We start from the raw sequence: 18,512 nt of genomic DNA, 5'->3' as shown, positions 1-18,512 counted from the left end.
CAGGAACCATGAGATCATGACCCAAGCTGGAACCAAGAGTCAGACGCTTAACCGAATGACCCACCGAGGCGCCCAGGGTTTTAAGCTGTAACAGATAATTAGATAATGCAAACAACGAGCCTTGAAAAATAAGTACAAAGGGAGGATGGATTGAAAAGCTCTTTACCAGTGGACCCAAAGATAAGGTTAAACCTCTGTCCTGCTTGTAGAGGTGACCTATTAGTCTAGCCAGAAGTCTTTGCTTAGTGATCAGGGAACTATTTCTCTCTTTCTGCCTGGTACTGTGTAGATGGACTGCAGCTGCTGAATTTACTTCAAGTTACCTTTTCCATTGGCCTGCTGTGTGTGGATACACTTTAAGATAACTGCTTTGACCTAGCTCTGCACAGGTCAACTTACTTCTAATCGCACACATTTTTATTGTGTCATGTAAGTAAATGAGAGAGTGAAATGTTTTATAGCAGATATTACGGTAAAGAACATCTGCCTTGAATGTGCAGTGCATTTGTCTTCCAACTTAATCATTCGGTTGCTGTCCTTTTAACCCCTACTAGGTTCACAATATTACGTTTGTTCTTGGACACTGTTCTGTTCCCACCTTCACATAACCTAAGACCTACTGGGTGAGAACATTCATTATTAATTTTTCTTTATTCATTTTTATTTAAAATAAGTTTATTATCTGTCACTTCTCAAGTATGAAATATTTTTCAAATGAATTCCTCCTCAAATGTATTCTACCTTCTAAACTATGGTTTAATAGTAATCTCAAATTACCTTTTTAAATGCTACCTGCACATTGTCACGTATGAATATACTTGCCATTTTCATTTGCTATATTTTAGTCCCTTTACATTTTGATAGTCATTGAAAACAAATTCAGACTATAAAATGAAACACATTAGTTCTATGAAGCTTATGAAACACACTGTCCAGTTACTTGGAGCAAGATGAGACATTCTGCCTTTGAGCTTTCATAAGTGGCTACTGGATACAACTGAATTCACCAGATAATCTTTTAAAAATAGTATGTGGGCTATTTCTAATAAACTTGAATTAATTCAGCAACAAAGTTCGTTTTCATAAAGCCATTTCCCAAATGGACAAACTTATATAAAATACGCCAAAAGGAAACTCTTTCTTTCTTTCTAATATTTTATGATTTAGAAATGAAACAGTAACTGTTCCTTTAGTAAATACAAGTTACTAGCGCATTTACCAAATAAGTAAATTTGTGTTAGTTTAGCAGATAAATGTTTTCTATGGTATGACTTTAAAATTATTCATTAAAAATTGAATCAGTATGTATTCAACATGAAGTTTTTATTCCGATACAACCAAGCACTAACAAAATGGATTTTTCTAAATGAGAAAATTTGTCTTCTGTATTTTAAACAGAACAAATTTGAATTTTGCCTCTGACAATAAAATTTTGTACAGTAATGTGTAATTCATCACTGTCTTAATTTTCTGACATGTGTAGGCAAGGCCAAGATAAATAATACCTTCTGCTTTTTTATTCTTCTGTTTTCACTTAAGAACCCATTTTTAAAATTCCGACTATACATATTGTAGAGGTCCGTGAAAAAAGAAAAAAAGTCACTTTCTTTTCTGACATGGACTTTTCCAAAACTATGCACATACTCAAGCTAGAATAAAGAAGTATGTATTTATACAATATTGTAAAAAGAAAAAAAATACCTATTTGGTCTTTTTTTCCCAATTATATGCCTTTAGAATAAATTAAATGATCTGCACTTTGGTAAAAGTGATTTCACCTGCAATGCATTTCAAATTGCTTTTTAATAGGTTTTCCACATTGGAAAGCCTGTCAGGATCCTTGAATTTCAAGAATTGTTTTTAATAACAACAGGACTATAAAATATATATAATCAGGGCTCATATGAAGTACTCAAAAAATATTTTTCCAATGTCTCTGGGTTTTTCTGTTTCTATGGGTTGTGCAGAGAGTGTGAAATTTGACTCTGCGTAGCCACCCATTTGAGCCTTATCCATAATACTTTATACAGCCATAGGAAATCCTCCTCTGCCATGGGAATGAGAATAAGAAATGGAAGGCCCTTAAAGGCATAATCAAGACTATTCCTATTTGTATTATAGCCAGTGTCTACATGTATATATATACACTTGTACTGGAGGTCTATAGATGCATATACCTGCATCACACAGATAGAGATATATGCTATCTCTCCATGTCTGTATCATACATACATACATACATATCACATATAGTGCATTTCTCTACCCCAATGAAAACTGTACTGCAGAACAATCATATAAATCAGGAAATGGTTATTGTAAAATATCAACTGGGGAAGTAGTAGATGGGTGCCATCTTTACCTGAAGAGCCTGTCAAATGGATCAAGTTCTACAGACTCTTCAGGAATTTTCTCTAAGAATCATGAGGAAACTGAAGAAGGAATTCTGATGAGATCAAAAGCATTCAGGGTGGTATGACTGTAGACCAAAACAAACACACACACACCCCAAAACCAGAAAACAGCTATTCTTCCTGGACTTCCAACCTTAGAGATTCTATCTTAGTAGGTGATGGGTGCAATGTAGTCATCCACATTTTGAGTAAAGATTGTAGGTGATTCCAGTGGATGCAATTCATCTAGATCATGGCTTAAGAAACCCTGCTTGGCACAGTGGTTCTCTACCTGACTTTATAATAAAGTCACCCGGATAGCTTTTAAAATATACTGATGCCTGGGCCATACTTCAACCCAATTAAAAAGAATCTCTAGCATGGGGTATCTGCGTCAGCATTTTTAAAAGTCTCCAGATGATTCTAATACATAGTCATGGTTAAGAACCTCTGGGCGGCAGATAGATACCAAATGCAACATTAAGTTGCTTAAGCACTAATTATAGGATGTTACCCAAAGTACCTATTTTTAGAAATCTAAGCGGTTTTTATTATTGTTTGACATTATTCACCAAATACTAAGTCAAAAGATGTGTTCTCAGCTTAACAGACGCAAATAATAAGTCTGAACAACTGATTTTACTGCCATAAGGTGTCACTGCCACGGTGCAGTAAGCTGAGTGGTTCCATGCCATCCACATAGATGTCTCTTTTTCCCTGTGTTCTGACATTGACATTCTCCTGTCACCCACTTTGTCTTACATCCTTTTCTCTATAGTCTTAATGAGTATGACTATATCCACATCTACTATTACAATAACAATTTCTCAACTTTTATTTTGCTTTAAAGTGAAGAAAGGGCCCATTGACAGGACTTTCCATAAAATGACTGTATCTTTGCCCTTCTGAATAGAACAATTGTTTCCTGCTGCTCATTTTGCAAGTGCCTGAAATTGGAGTGAAGGCTTGACACCCAGGTTAAAATTGTTACATCAGGGAAATAAACTTACCATAAACTATTATTATAAATGGTTATCATCTGAAATATTCTCTTTACTGGTTCTTCTCCAGTTTCTTTTACTCCCCCCTTCTTTCTCTCTCTTTTTGCAACCTGCCAGCTGAGCACCGAGCCTTCTTCAGAAATAGACGCTATATTTTCACTTGACATTGCAAAAAGAATAGTAAAAGTTTTGAGCTGTTACCATATCTGTGTGCATAATAGGAGGTGACATGTGTTCTTGGGATTGTCAAACAAGGCCCAAAGGGCATCTGGGCACATTGAAACTGCTTGGTTGTGCTCTTGACTCTGTGCTCATTCGTCAGTTCTTTAGTTCTTGGCCTCCCTTGGGTTGTTAAATTTTGCTTTCCTTTCTTAAAATCTCTGGCTAATTAGAGAGTTCAGAATACAAACGAATTCATTTTTTCACTGAAAAGGGAACTGGAAACATTGCCACCTCTGGAACATTTTAGCAAGCTAGTAGAGGCCGAATTAATTGGAGAACTCTTGAGTCATATCTGACAAAAAAGCACCCTAATCCCCTGCGTCTCCACTTTTGTTATTTTTTCTTCTCCATTGTTTACCCTGTATGTAATTGTCCTAATGTGATTTAATATTGAGCCAATTTACATGCAGAAAGAAAATTTTGGTGTTGAGTAAGTCCTTCTAAATTAGCTTTTTATTAAGTCATCAAAACTTGTATGATGACTAACTTCACTGAGACAGTTTTTGACAAATTCAGGTCTACCCAAGAATTCCAACTGTCTGCCAAGTAAAGTAATAGAGGGAACTGTTAATGAGCATAGATCTGTGTAGAAATCCTAAAGCTAAAATTTTAATAGGAATGGCTTCTATTCAACATTACTAGGTAGACACACACCAAAATTCAGCACAAAAAGGGACTGGAAAGCAGTCTTGCTACCTTTAAGATGGTGGTGGACTTCAGGAGACAGAGGTATTACAAAGATGTAGCAAGCATCCAGGGACCCACAGGCAGTTTAAGTGCAGCACCAACATATTATACAAGCATGGTGTTCCAGTGCTTAGATGACCTCAGCATTTTCCACTGATATTTGAGTGAAAATAATTGAGATAAATGGAATGTTTCATGTAAGAAACACAAGTACAGATGTTTTGATGTTTCTTTTTGAGAAAGAGAGAGAGATGGGAAGGGACAGAAAGAGAACGAGACACAGGATTCAAAGCAGGCTCCATGCTGACAGCAGGGAGGCTGATGGGGTCTTGAACTCACAAACCAGGAGATCATGACCTGAGCTGAAGTCAGGCATGTAACCACTGAGCCACTCAGGCATCCCACAGTTTAGATGTTTTAAGTGTGTGTGTATGTGTGCGTGTGTGTGTGTGTGTGTGTGTGTTGTAGATGGAGAGGGAAGGTGAGGAGAGTTAAGAGCAGAGGAAGAAAACTTTAACCAAGCATATTTCCACATAGAAAAAAAAATTAAAATTACAGTCCCACATTACATATTAAAATCATTTTCCAATCTTTTAGACTCAATTTATTCAATTTGCTAGTTTAAAAATTCTCATCTTGTTGCATATGAAAAAGTACCTGGTGATTTAGAAGACAGATTTAGACTGAAATGGGATATTATTACTTTTGGTTCAATAGAAAGTGACATGAGTTTCTAGAACTGTCAAATAAGATTCTGGATACATAGAAACTGGTATTCTCTTGAGGGCAAAAAGAAATACCGAAACCTAACTTTGGATAAATGGAACCAGAAAAAAAAATCACATTGCCCTTTCTGGTTAGTAACAAAATATAAGAACTCTAATGTTAAAGGTATAGATGAGCATCTGTGTGTTTGTTACAAATTCATTTTAAGATAAGGGTCTCTGAAGGGGCATATGGGTGGCTCAGTCTGTTCAGTGTCTGACTCTTGGTTTTGGTTCAGGTCATGTTCTCACGGTTTCATAAGTTTGAGCCCCATGTCGAGCTCTGAGCTGACAATATGGAGCCTACTTGGGATTATCTCTCTCCCTCTCTCTCTCTGTTTCTATCTCTGTATTTCTCAAAAATAAATAAATAAACTTTAAAATATATAAAAAAATAATAAAATAAGGGTCCCTGTGTGTCAAGTTTCTAGTCATTCTTGTTACTTGAATAATTTGAGTGATGGCAAATGCTTTTGTCTGTATTTTGTGTGTAAACATTTCATTTGCTTTGACTATAGATGTTTATCTTACTGTAATACTGATCATCACCTGAGAGTTTGATTTGGTAATATAGACCTTGTACAGATTGGCCAAATTGCAAGTATCAAGCAGAATATCATGTGCCATGTATCAAGTATGATACTTCTAGTCATGCCTGAATTTGCAGTTTCCTTAAAAAGATAACTGGATCTACATTGCTCTCGGTTAATTGATGGCCCAAAGTATGAATACTGGTAAGCCAAATCTCATGTAAATATAATATTTTTATTCTTAAACTTTGTCGTGTGAGAATTGGGGATTCTGACCTTGTCAATACAATGGATAACTTCTCTCTATATATGAGGAGCATGTCATCTTTATCCCTTTTTAAATCATGAGATGGGAATTTTTTTCACCAGAAATCATTGGGCCAGCAGATCTGATACTTAACAGTATCTCACTTGATTAGATAGATGTGTAGATCGAGTGGTTAGTCTATATTTTTGTAAGACTTATTTGGGCAGAACTTCTCTGCTAATAGACTATGCATTACCTCCTCTAGGGGTTCATGAAAGATGACAAAGTATCATGTTACCATGTTACTGCTAACTTCATTTTTCCTACTTTATTTTTTAATGTTTATTTTTGAGAGAGAGACAGAGACAGAGACAGAGTGTGAGCTGGGGAGGGGCAGAGAGAGAGAGGGAGACACAGAATCCCAAGCAGGCTAAAGGTTCTGAGCTGTCAGCACAGAGCCTGTTGCGAGCTTGAACCCATGCACCGTGAGATCATGACCTGAGCCGAAGTTGGACACTTAACCAACTGAGCCACCCAGGCTCACTTTTCTTACTTTAGATACACCGAAATGTCAGCTATCAACATACTGCATAGTCAAGAAGTGATTTTACTCTCATATCTTACAAAAGTTTTTTGAAAGAAATAGGGTGGATTTTATTCTTTCTCAATGTCTTCTAACTAACTTAAGTAAAACTAATTAGAAATCTTATAATTTACATTAGACATTGATTTATTCACAGTTAAATTTGGGGCGGGGGTCAATTTGAAATCTCTCTACTCTGAATAGATTCTCTTTTTTTAGTGCGTATAGTCCTTACTGATTATACCATCCATTTCACACTTCTTTGATAGTTTATATCAATATGTTTTATTTCCCAACTAGATTATACATTCTGCAAAGGTAGAGATAATATCTTTTTCCATTTCTTGACAACAACTTCAAATATAATAAATTCTCAATCACATTTTCTTGATTGAGAACAACCTAAGTGCCAGTATAGAAACCAATGGCTTTCCAGTATGAGCAAAAACAGCACAGAGCAAGAATGCTTTGGGGGATTTAGAAGCAGAACTAGAATAAAAAGTGTTGATCATTTTAAAATATTGCAAAGCTAAAGCTTTAAAGCTCACTCCATTCCTTTAATTTGCTCAAAAATATCACTTTAGAGTAACACTTGTTATCGACTTTGACCTGCTTGGTGGAGAAAGTAGAAGAAGAGGGGGATAATAAGATGCTATTTCATGACACATCTATTACAGTAATTCATTTACAGTAGGGAACCTTTGCCAATGATAAATGCCTGTTACTGTGGTGCAATTATGAATGTACCTTGGATTTTCAACAATAAAGCTGCCAAAAGGTTGCAAAATGCACAAGGGAAAAAGAAATTTTAGTTGAGGAACTGAACTAACCAAGAAGTACAATTTTTTTTGAAGTGTCCATATTGTTTCCGTAAAGAGAAGTTCCCACCGTTAATGAAGATTCCGTGGTAAAAAAAAGAGCATTTTCCATCAACCTGACGTACACTTGACTTTGCATGCATGCTGCCTTCTAAAATTATCTTCATATAGAAAACATTCACAGTATTACCTTATTACCACAAAACATAAATCTACCCAAGAAGATGATGCCATTTATAACTTTGGAATTCCTTGCAAGATCATGATTGCATTGAAAAAAAGGAACCCTAGTGGAGGGTGGGGCTGGAGCTTGAGGAAAAACAGTCATACAATGTTTTTCTTCCAGTCCTAGCTCCCACCTCTACTGCTTTAGCCATATGCCAATACAGATAAGGAATACTAGATTGCTTTTCTTTTGGAGGAGGTCATGGAGAGGACGGGACTGCTGGTTGACCTGCAAGTCGAACCCAGGCAATCAGAAGCTTCCCACCTTCTCTTCTGTCCTTGGAATGCATGCCCCCGTCGCATTCTCACACTAGGAGCTGTTTCAAGGATGCAGCCTTTTGAGACCATCTGGACTGAATACGGTACTGAACCTGGTGAAGGTCTCTATAAACTTTGAGGATTTTGGCTGGCTGGTGTGGAAATCTCCTTGTCTTCCAGTTGCCCAAGACAAGCCATGGAAGTAAGTTCCCCGGCTAATTCCGGAGTGACCTGCCTTTTCCTCCAGTCTCCCCTTGCCCTCTATGGGGTGGGGGGAGCAGTTACAGATTTCACCTGGGGAACTCCCCACTTTGTGAACATTTTCTCCAGCAGAATGTTGTGTGAGGGCAGACAATATGTAAATTAGGAATGTGAGAGTAAAATGTGAATAAAGGAATCTGAGCTTATGTCCAAAGACACAGGACATAGGGGTGTCTGGGCGGCTTGGTAGGTTAAGCGTCTGACTTTGGCTCACGTCACGATCTCCTGGTTTGTGAGTTCGAGCCCCACGTCAGGCTCCCTGCTGACAGCTCAGAGCCTGGAGCCTGCTTTGGATTTTATGTCTCCCTTTCTCTGCCCCTCCCCTGCTCACACTCTTCTCTCTTTCTCTCTCAAAAATAAATAAACATTAAAACAAACAAAAAGACTTCAAAGTCACGGGACATAGGAAACTCCCGATCACTGGCCGTTGGCCATGGGAATAGCACAGTTGTGCTACTATGACAATCGTTGGCACATGTTTATGAATACTGGCCATTGATTGTAGGGACAAGTTGAGCCAGCCTGGCACCAGCAAAATAGAGCAGTTACTCAGAGCACACCCAAAGGAAAACCAGTATCCGCATGCTATTCCAAAAAGAGTTCATAACTTTGCTGACCTCCCTCGTGAATGCTTTGTAATGCCTTTCCTTTAAGAGTTCTGTAGCTGTTTAAATGAGCTCACCTAACCATGTGGAGACCTCTTACTGATACTTTGCATACTCTTCATCAACTTTTGGGCAATTTAGGGTTGCTTTTGGGATGGTGATAGTAAATCCATTTTAGTGCTGAACTCCAAGTCTCTCTATTTTCTAGAACTGCTCATCAAAAACCATTGTTATTTTAATAGGTTAATTGGAGTGGGAGAAAGCATTCTGATCCCCCACAGAGATCAGATAGTACATCAAACCTTTCTATCTCCTTATTTATTCTATCATTCCTTTAATGTGAATACTTTCTCCTTTCATCATGGCCTTCTCAATGCTATTTATCTTTTAAGGCTCTAACCATGTGTTACTACAACCACTACTTGGCCCATTTCTATCACAGTCCCCCGGGGTGCTGGTTAGAAATGCAGACCAACTGCATAAATCGGAAACTCGAGGGATGGTCCAGAAATCTAGATTTCAACAAGCTCCACAGGCATCTTTCATGCATGCAAGTGTTTGAGAAAACCATTCTATTCAAATACCATGAAATCTTTTTCATTCCCCTAGAAAACCAGTGTACTTTATCTGTCTTTGTAATTTCTAAAAAAGTTTACATTTGTATCCTTCCTACAATATTTATAATATTCTGTCTTATATTATAATTTGTCATAACATAATGATCTGTGCACTTATTTTATTCCCTCTATAATAGGGATAAGCTTCTTGCAGACTAGACCTGTGTATCTCTGGAGCATCTGGCATGGAGCTTTGCTTCAAGCAGGTGCTCAATTCTTATCTCTAAGAATGCATGAAATGTTACCTCCAGGCCTTTCCCCTCCTCTTCTGTCAGTGCACTGTGAACATAAGCTACAGTATAAGTCCAAAGTGCTTGTACCATATTAAAATAAATGAACTGCTTAGAAAACCTCTTGCTTGAACTAAGCTTAGTTCACAGAATTTGGTCCCAGATAAATAGTTGACTCAGGCTTTTTTGTTCTCTGTAAATCTCCTTATCAGCAGAAGGTTTATTTTTGAAGCTCATGGCTCAATATAGTGAAAAGTAGTCACTTGAATCAAGAACTAAAGAACGATTCATGGCTCAGGTCATAAAAATTACCTATACGTCTGTCACTGGTGAATCATTTATGATGTCCTCAGTACAGTTTGAATTTTCAAAAGGTTAACTTTGGATGTGCATTTTTAGAGTGTGTATGTTTGTTTAGAATATGTCAAGCTACAAAAAGGGCATTTTCTTAAAATACCACTGTTTAATTTCTACAAAATCCAAGTGGACAAAGAAGCATTCTCAAGTTGGAGATCAGAGGCATGGCTTGAACTTCAGTTGTTCACCTGCAGTTATGATGGGTGTTCCCTGGTATCTGGTTTTCCTTAAGTCAGGATGTAACCTAACTACTTTAAACATGTGTTGCTATAGATTAAATGACCCAAATGATTTGTTTTGTTTTCTAATATTGAAAAAACATGATGCTTTTCCTTCTCTTTTGCAAACCAGATAAAATCCAGTAAAACACATAAACACAAAATATAATTGAAGTACTGATTAAAAAACTCATATAAATAGACTTATTGTAATCATTTTGCAATATATCCACATATCAAATCATCATTTTGTATACATTAAACTTACACAATGTTGTACATCAATTACATTTCAGTAAAGCTGGGGGAAAAATCTTGCAGAAAGAGGATAGAGTTCTCTAAGCTTGTTGTAAATATTGTAGGAGTTTTAATTATCATTCAATACTGTATTTAAATAAGGTATTAAATAAGTATTAGTGAAATTATATTAATAAATTGCACTAGAGTTGACATCTAAATTGCATCCATCATGGAACGGATATCACAAATACTTTTACAGAAGTGGAGTAGATACACTTGAATATTTTATAGATGTATGCCTTTCTCACATGATCGGGAAGGAAAACATTTTAGGGAGAAAATGCGTTAGGTAAGAAAACCACAAAGTCCAAGGCTCAAATAAAAGGTGAATGCAATATTTTGAATACAAAAGAAAAGTCAACTTATTAGCATGTTGTCAGAGAGTAATAGACATGCAGAAAAATAAACTGTCAAATGTTAACAAGTGAACATTTTTTAAATATCAGTGTGCCTTGGGTGGCTCAGTTGGTTAAGTGTCCAACTTCAGCTCAGGTCAGTAAATCAGGATCTGAGAATTCAAGCCCTGCATAGGGCTCTGTGCTGACAGCTCAGAGTTTGGAGCCTGCTGTGGATTCTGTCTCCCTCTTTCTCTGTCCCTTGTCCACTCAAGCTATGTCTCTCTCTCAAAAATAAACATTAAAAATAGTAATAAAATAAAAATATAAAGACTTCTACAATCATGTATCTTCCAAAGAATTCCAAGGAAACTTTCTCTCCCCTAAACAATTCAACTGGTTATTTTCTCCATCCCCAAACCCAGAGATCTTTCAATCTAACCTGGGTTGTTTTGCATGGCCCAGGCCTAAGTGGGGGATGAATTCCCACAGAACATTTCTAAGTGTACCTCCTTGCTTCCTTTCTTCTCCCTGCCTCCCCTCCACCTCCTACACACCTCTGCTAAAATGATTCTTTTCGAAGTGTTTTCAAGTCACTCCTCTGCTCATTTAGAGTAATTTTTCATAAGTTGTTACATAAAATCCCAACTTGTCTTGTAATAACATCTTTCACCAGCCGGACTACCCCTTCATTTCACTAAACAAATCTTCATCTCTCTCAGAAACGTGTGAGCCTCTGTACTTAACATAACCTGCTTGCTAATTTTAGAAAAATCCTGATTTTTGGAAAGGATCACTAGATGCCCTTTCAAAAGAATGCTGGATGTTATCTAGGGTACTCTTCAGGATTTCTTTTTTTTTATGGATTGTATATCTTTGATTGTTTTTGGCTGGTGTATTTTGCACTTTTATGGAGATAAAGATGGACATTTAGAGGGCAGATGACAATGCAACTCAAATTATGCATCAATGGTATTTCCTGTCCATAGCAATGCAAACAGTCTTGGTGGCAGCAGAGAGCTGGGTTTATGAAAATTAAGACTCTATTGCGTTTTGTTTTTGTTTTTGTTTTCATTTTGCTAGTTTCCACATTCATTAATGAGCTAAATAAAATTTTTGATTTGTTCATTTTAGATTTTTATGAGAGTCATGATTTTACCTTTTTGAAAATTATGAGTTAACAGGGATTACTACACATAAATCTCTGTTGCTTTCTTCACTTGTAAGTCCCCGCATGTCTTGTGCCCCCTTCTCTTCCAGTACATATCTACACTGTCAAACTCAGTTCACATCCCCATTCCTTTCCAGAAAACTTATCAATGTGGATATTGTTAAAAGATAATTAATGAGGGAACTAGTAAGATGTTATAAGATATTCAAAGGAATTCAAAGAACTAAAAATATATAAGGTCATCAGCAATGCTGATATGAATTTCTTAGATGAAAAATGTCAAACTGGTCAAAATCAACCATATTTCCAAAAAATGCAACTTGCCTTTCTATGGGAAAGTTCCTTGCCTTACTTTTGGATATTCTATAATTTGTTGGACACCGTTCTAGGCACAAGAGGTACAGGAATAAATAAAACAAAGTCCCTGCTTTCTTGGAGCCTACGTTCTAGTTTGTGTGTGTGTATGCGTGGTTAGAACTGGATATTAGACACGTAAATATATAATATGACCTTTAGAGACAAGTGCTATCAATGAAGAAATACAAACCAGTATACTAATGTTAATCAATGTATAGTACTAATTTCTATGGGGTTATCAGGAAAGGTCTCTGTTAAGGTGATATTTCAGCAGAAATTTGAAGGAAGAAAGGGTGTATATCATGAAGCTATGGGAATTGAAGGGAGCTCCCTTGACATACATGGAATCATGATATATGATATAAATGGAATACTATGTGTAAAGGCCCTGAGGCAGGAGTTGGAATGGAATGAGTCCCAGGGAGAAGAGTATTGAGGAATGGCTCCAGAGTGGGTGTAGATGGGCAGGTATGGGGAGACCAAGATGAATCTTTTTGTCTTTTTTCAGTTCTTTCTTTTCTTTCTTTCTTTTTCTTTCTTTCTTTCTTTCTTTCTTTCTTTCTTTCTTTCTTTCTTTCTTTCTTCTTTCTTTCTTTCTTCTTTCTTTCTTTTAAAAGAAACAGAGCAACACTGGAGAGTTTGAACAAAAGTGGGACATGATCTGACATAAGAAACATCCTGGCTGTGATTAGGTAAATAGTTTAAAGGTGTCAAAGGTAAAGCAAAGAGACAATGCAGGAAGTCTTATGGGTTGAATTGTGTCCCCACAAAAGATATGTTGAAGTCCTTACCCCCTACCCCTGATACCTATGAATATGATATAATTTGGAAAGAGTCTTTGCAGATTTAATCAAGTTAGAATGAAGTCATACTGGATTAGAATGGTTTAATATAATGCCTGGTGTCTTTATAAGAAGAAGCTAATTTGGACATACATAGGGAGGAGGCCATAAGATGACAGAGATAGATATCGGACTTATGTTGCATGATTTAAGGAATACCAGCAACCACCAGAAGGTAGGAAGAGGCAATCTAGATCCTCTCCTAAAGATGGAGTATGGCCCTGATGGCACCTTAATTTAGGAATTTAAACCTCTATAACATGAGAGAATAAGTTTCTGCTGTTTTCAACCACTCAGCTTGTGGCACTATCTTTTACGGAAGCCCTAAGAAATGAATACAGGAGGTCATGGCAATTCATGTGAGAGATGATGGTGACAGCCAGATTGGTATTAGTGGTGGTCATGATGATGCTAGCAGGCTGGGTCCAAGGACCCAGAGGGGGTCTCGTAGGACCAGCCAAGAGAGTCCATTGATTCACACAGTATGGAAATCAAATGTGAGTCTGCAGGAGATGAAAGAATTTATTGAAGACAGAGCAGATACAGGTAGACTGAGTCTCCAGGAGACTCAGAAAGGAAAGGAGTACGTCTAATTTTTGTTTGGGGTCTGGAGTTTTTATTGACAATGTGGTCTCGTGCACATGTCCTCTCAGGCATCCAGGAACTGGTCAGAACAAGGACAAGGTCCAGGTGTTCATCACAAGTCCCTTATTTCCTAAAACTAGGGGTCTTGGCATTGATATTTCTAGTGTTGGTGGTCTGGAATATGTGTATGATAGCTTCATGTGGTCATTGTCATCTGGTCTTTCTTTAGATACTATCTATTCTAGAGAAATCATTAACTGTGACCCTTACACGGAGGACATACACTATTTTCATTTTGAGGCATGTGTAGAGCGGGGCTGGGTGCAGGTCCTACTGAGAATAGAAGCCAAATAAGAAGGAAAGGAAAAAACAACCGCAATAACTTTCCCCCTCATTGAGTCCCTTTGGTTTCCCTGTCTCAATAAGGAGGTATTGGATCCAGGATACTTCAAAAAGGTTAAATGAGCAGGATTTGCTGATGCATGTGTGGTTTGATAAAGAAGAATGAGGAGTAATTCAAGAACAAATGCATCTTATTACTCTTAAGAATTGAACTCAAGAAAGGTTGGTAGTCATATTTCTGGACTATGATGACAGATACCTAGGATATTATTTTACTCTAAATTTGCAATGGAGACCAAGCCTAGAGGGGCCCATTGTAATGGACATTATCCATAATTGAATTAATTCTATGTACTAAGCTTTTACTATACATTGTATCATTTAATCCTCCCAAGACTCCTGAATAGTAAGTACTATTATCCTCTTTTTCCTAGTAGGAAACTTTCATTCATAGATGTTTTGTGTACACTCAAGAAATATTAAAAGAAAGGTTGACACTCAGATTTTCCTGACATCAGCACCAATTTTCACATTAGTTCAATATACATAGAAGATCAATATACTGAACTGAAAAACAGAAGTAAGGAAAGTGCATTAACTTCTGAAGGATTATCCTTTATGTATTTGTGGTCTTACTATTTTCTGGAAATTTCAGGGAAGGGACAAGGGAGGAAAGTACAGATTGGAATAATAACTAACTAAACCAATTACTTCAATAGTCCTTTATTCATTCATTCACTCATTCACCAAAGAGGTTAATTTCTTCTTTATCTCCTCTCTAACATATTAATTTTTGGTTACTTTTATTTTATAGATAATTTATCATGAATTATTCAGTCTAGCCACTCTGGTTCAGGTAGAACTCAGAAGGATGCTTATACAAAAAAAAAAAAAAAAAAAAAAATCTTACCTTCTGAATTCATTACCAGGTCTGGTAAATGTTAGAAGCTGCAGTCATGTCTTCATACCTTGAGAGAACCAAAGAACTGTCCTGCTCTATGCATTTAGTGATTTAAATGTATTTTAAAATTTATATTTTATTTTAATTTATAATGCCATTTATCTTTCTGCTGATGTTGGTAATACCTTGAGAAATAGCAGAATGATTCAGAATTCTAATCCCTGGAGTCACTATGAGAAAAAAAAGTTACAATAAGGTTCTAAAATCCCCCAGATTGGTAATTGAATAAATGGGATTTTGATGCAAAGGTAAGTCTCTTGACACATTTCTGTGCTGCCCTTTTTGAAATGTATGGGAGAGTCCTGCCTTGTTGCATATTACATAAGGTGGCCATTAAACACAGATTATTTTTCAAAGGAGAGGCAGAGATTAATGAGTAAAACCATAGTGAGGCATTAAATGAGTCTGATGAGAGAGCTCACGGAAAGAACCAGCAAAAATATTCATGAAATAAGAATAATTGCAAAGTGATTATTGGATGATAAATTTGAGGAGAGGAGCCTCATCTAAAACCAGATAATATTATAGTGAATATTTTTTATAATACTTTAAGCAATTTTTGACAATTTGGTTTGGGATGTAAACACTAAAAATGTTTGCGTGGGTATTTTCTTAATATTTTTTGAGTTGTCTGTAGTCAGCAAGTTCTAGATCATAGTTAAGAGGGAAAAAGTGAATAAAATATCTTTGCTTTTTTACATTGTCTACTTTTTTTTTTCAACCCCCACATGCTGAAAATATAGGAGAAACTTGATGCTAAGGAACATTCTTCTTGGATTAGTTCAATGTAGGTATTTTTCCTTCTGTGAGTAAATACTTGGTTCTCTAGGGCTTAAAAATCTCTCATAAGAAAAATTACTCAATTACTCAGTGAATCAGTTAATGTTATTAGAAGGGCACTGACCAGCTGTTCTCCTCAGGGGGCAGAATTGGAAGAAATAGACTTACAGAGGAAATGGAAAGTTATGAGGAAAGAAATCTTCCTGACGACAGAGTTGATAGAAGCCTAGGGGATTCGAGATTTCTCCCCAGAGTAAATATGACCCAGTGGATGGAAGCTAGGCTGGAACTTCAGATTGATACCTGACTCTGAACCTTCCTAGCCAACCCTGTATCTCTGAACAACGTAAACTTTCTTAGCCTCTGTTAAATCAACTGGAGAAAGGGGAATAATGCCTGGGTGTTAGAGCTATAGTGTGGATTTTAAAATAATGTATACAAAGTTACTGGCATAGAATTAACAGTCGGTAAATGGTAGCCGTGATTATTACTACCGCAGACAGAGGGCATGTAATCTCTCATCAATTCAAGGTGATTTTCACTGCGGTGATTTGCCCAGTCTTCATTTGGAGGAAAGGAAGTTTGGCAAATAATATACTTGTGGTTCCAAAAAATATATATTGATAATGATTACTTCTCATTTCAATGTAAGAGAGAGAATGCTCAATATTTCCTGGAGGTGGAAACCCATTTTTCTCTAATGGCATCTCATAATGTGATGCTGCCCATATCTTTGCTATCCTAATTTACAATAATGCTATGCTAATTTTATGCTTGTAATCTTAGATTTCATTAAGTGCCAGGCTTTAGAGAAGTAAATGACAAAATGCATTTCTTTCAGAATATGTTTACATAGAAACATACTTAAATACTTCCAATGATTATATTTGGCATGTACCTCTATAAACCCTGATCGTATTTTTCTCAGCTTGATCTTTTTCTTCCATGCTCTTTCAGTGGTAATATATGGGTGTTTAAGAGAAAGCATTTTAGTTTTTGAAAAAAACATCGATTATGAGTGTATTAGAAGAGCTATAAAGAACACCAACTCTCACTTTTTGAAACTTACATTGGGCTTAGAAATATTCTAAATTAATATTCTAAAAATTATTCTTAAAGTTTTACTTACAATTTTCTGCAATTAGAATATATAAGTTATACCAACATATATTGTGTGCAGAACCCAGAACTATATACTTTGAAATCAATATAAATGCAAACAATTATGTATTTCCAAGGCACGGGAAGATAAAATCCTGGATTAGATTAATCTATGAAAGGATCTAATGACTCCAACTGGCTTTTGCTACAAGATAAAAACAGCTGTGGGCTTCTTATCACAGACATACTCTTCCCTAAACTGGGCAATCAGTGTTTTTTTTTTTAAAGATATTAAGGAAGGAGGCCAATCCTCTACCTTCTGGGTAGAAGCTGGTTTTTATTTGTCCCTATTTTCTTCTCTGTGGCACTCTCTAGCTTTTCTATCAGAGAAGTTAAATGGAGTGTGTTTTAGATTGCCCTTGTTGACAATATTTAATCAATTAAGAGGTATTTACAATGTGCTCTGTACTGTGATAAGTACTCAAGAGACTAATACAGCAAGAAAAGACATGACACTTGTCAGTGACACACTTACTGAAATATTTCTTGGGAGGGCAAGGCTTACACATAAGGAGTAACCTCTATGCAACGGTGTTTTAATCTCTCTTCATTTATTTCATTCCGTGAATCATTTCTACACTAAAAATTTATTGAAACATACAATATGCTAGAAATGTGGTATGTTTAGAAGTTACAATAAAGAAAATAAATGGTCTCTGCCCTTGAAGATAATGCGGCAATGATTATGAAGGAGTTACTGTACAACGAATTTTACTGAGAGAATAGAACTTACGTGTTCTCTCTCACACACAGAAAGGGTAAATACTCGATGGGGGGAGTCCTTCCATAATGTATACATATAACAAACCATCAGTTTGCACACTTCAAATACCTCACATTTTTGTCAGTTATACCTCAGTAAAGCTGGGAGGAAAAAATAAAGAAAATAATTACAAAATTGCCAGCACAAAATGGATTCACACATTGCTGAGTTCCCTCCCAACATTTGGGAAAGAACTGTATTGTGAACTTTCCTAGAGTTTAAGCTTCATTAGCTTCATGAAAATCTACCTCTGGCTAAGGTACAAATGCCACAAAGTTGTATTATCTCTGTCAAATATATCCCCACCTCTCCACACACATTCAGATCTATTGTCCTACCCCTGTTCCCTCCTCCCCACTGAGACTACTTCCTGAAAGATCAGTTTACTTGTATATCCGCCAGGAATACTGAGCCCCTAGTGAGAAGCCAGTACATTTTTGCAATCTAAAACACAGAATTCTAGAACATTTTTATGTTTCACAAATACATTACCCAGGCTTTAAAAAAAATCACAGATATAAAAAACTATTAAGATGCTTTAACAGTAATAATATTCAGTATATATTGAATAACTACCATATATCTGATAATCTCCTTATTTGATTCTCATAAAAACCTTTGTTTTCCCATTACACTGGTGGGTTCCATTACACTAGTGGGTGAGGAAAGCGAAACACAGAGAAGTTACATAATTCCCCAAGTTGGATGCAGTTGATAAATGGTAGGGCTAAGGTGTGGATCTCGGCAGCTTGGTTCCAGAACCTGTGCCCCTAACTGTTGGGTCACTGTAATGCTTCTTGTGAAATTATTCATGTTATGAATTTGTCAGTGTGACAGATGCCAAGCACACAGATCTTCCTCTGTAGACATTTTACTGAAACTAAGGAAGGTGTTTATGG

Source organism: Neofelis nebulosa, chromosome 8 (genome assembly GCF_028018385.1).
Source record: "Neofelis nebulosa isolate mNeoNeb1 chromosome 8, mNeoNeb1.pri, whole genome shotgun sequence".
NCBI lineage: Eukaryota > Metazoa > Chordata > Mammalia > Carnivora > Felidae > Neofelis > Neofelis nebulosa.
Note: the sequence above shows the minus strand (reverse complement) of the source record.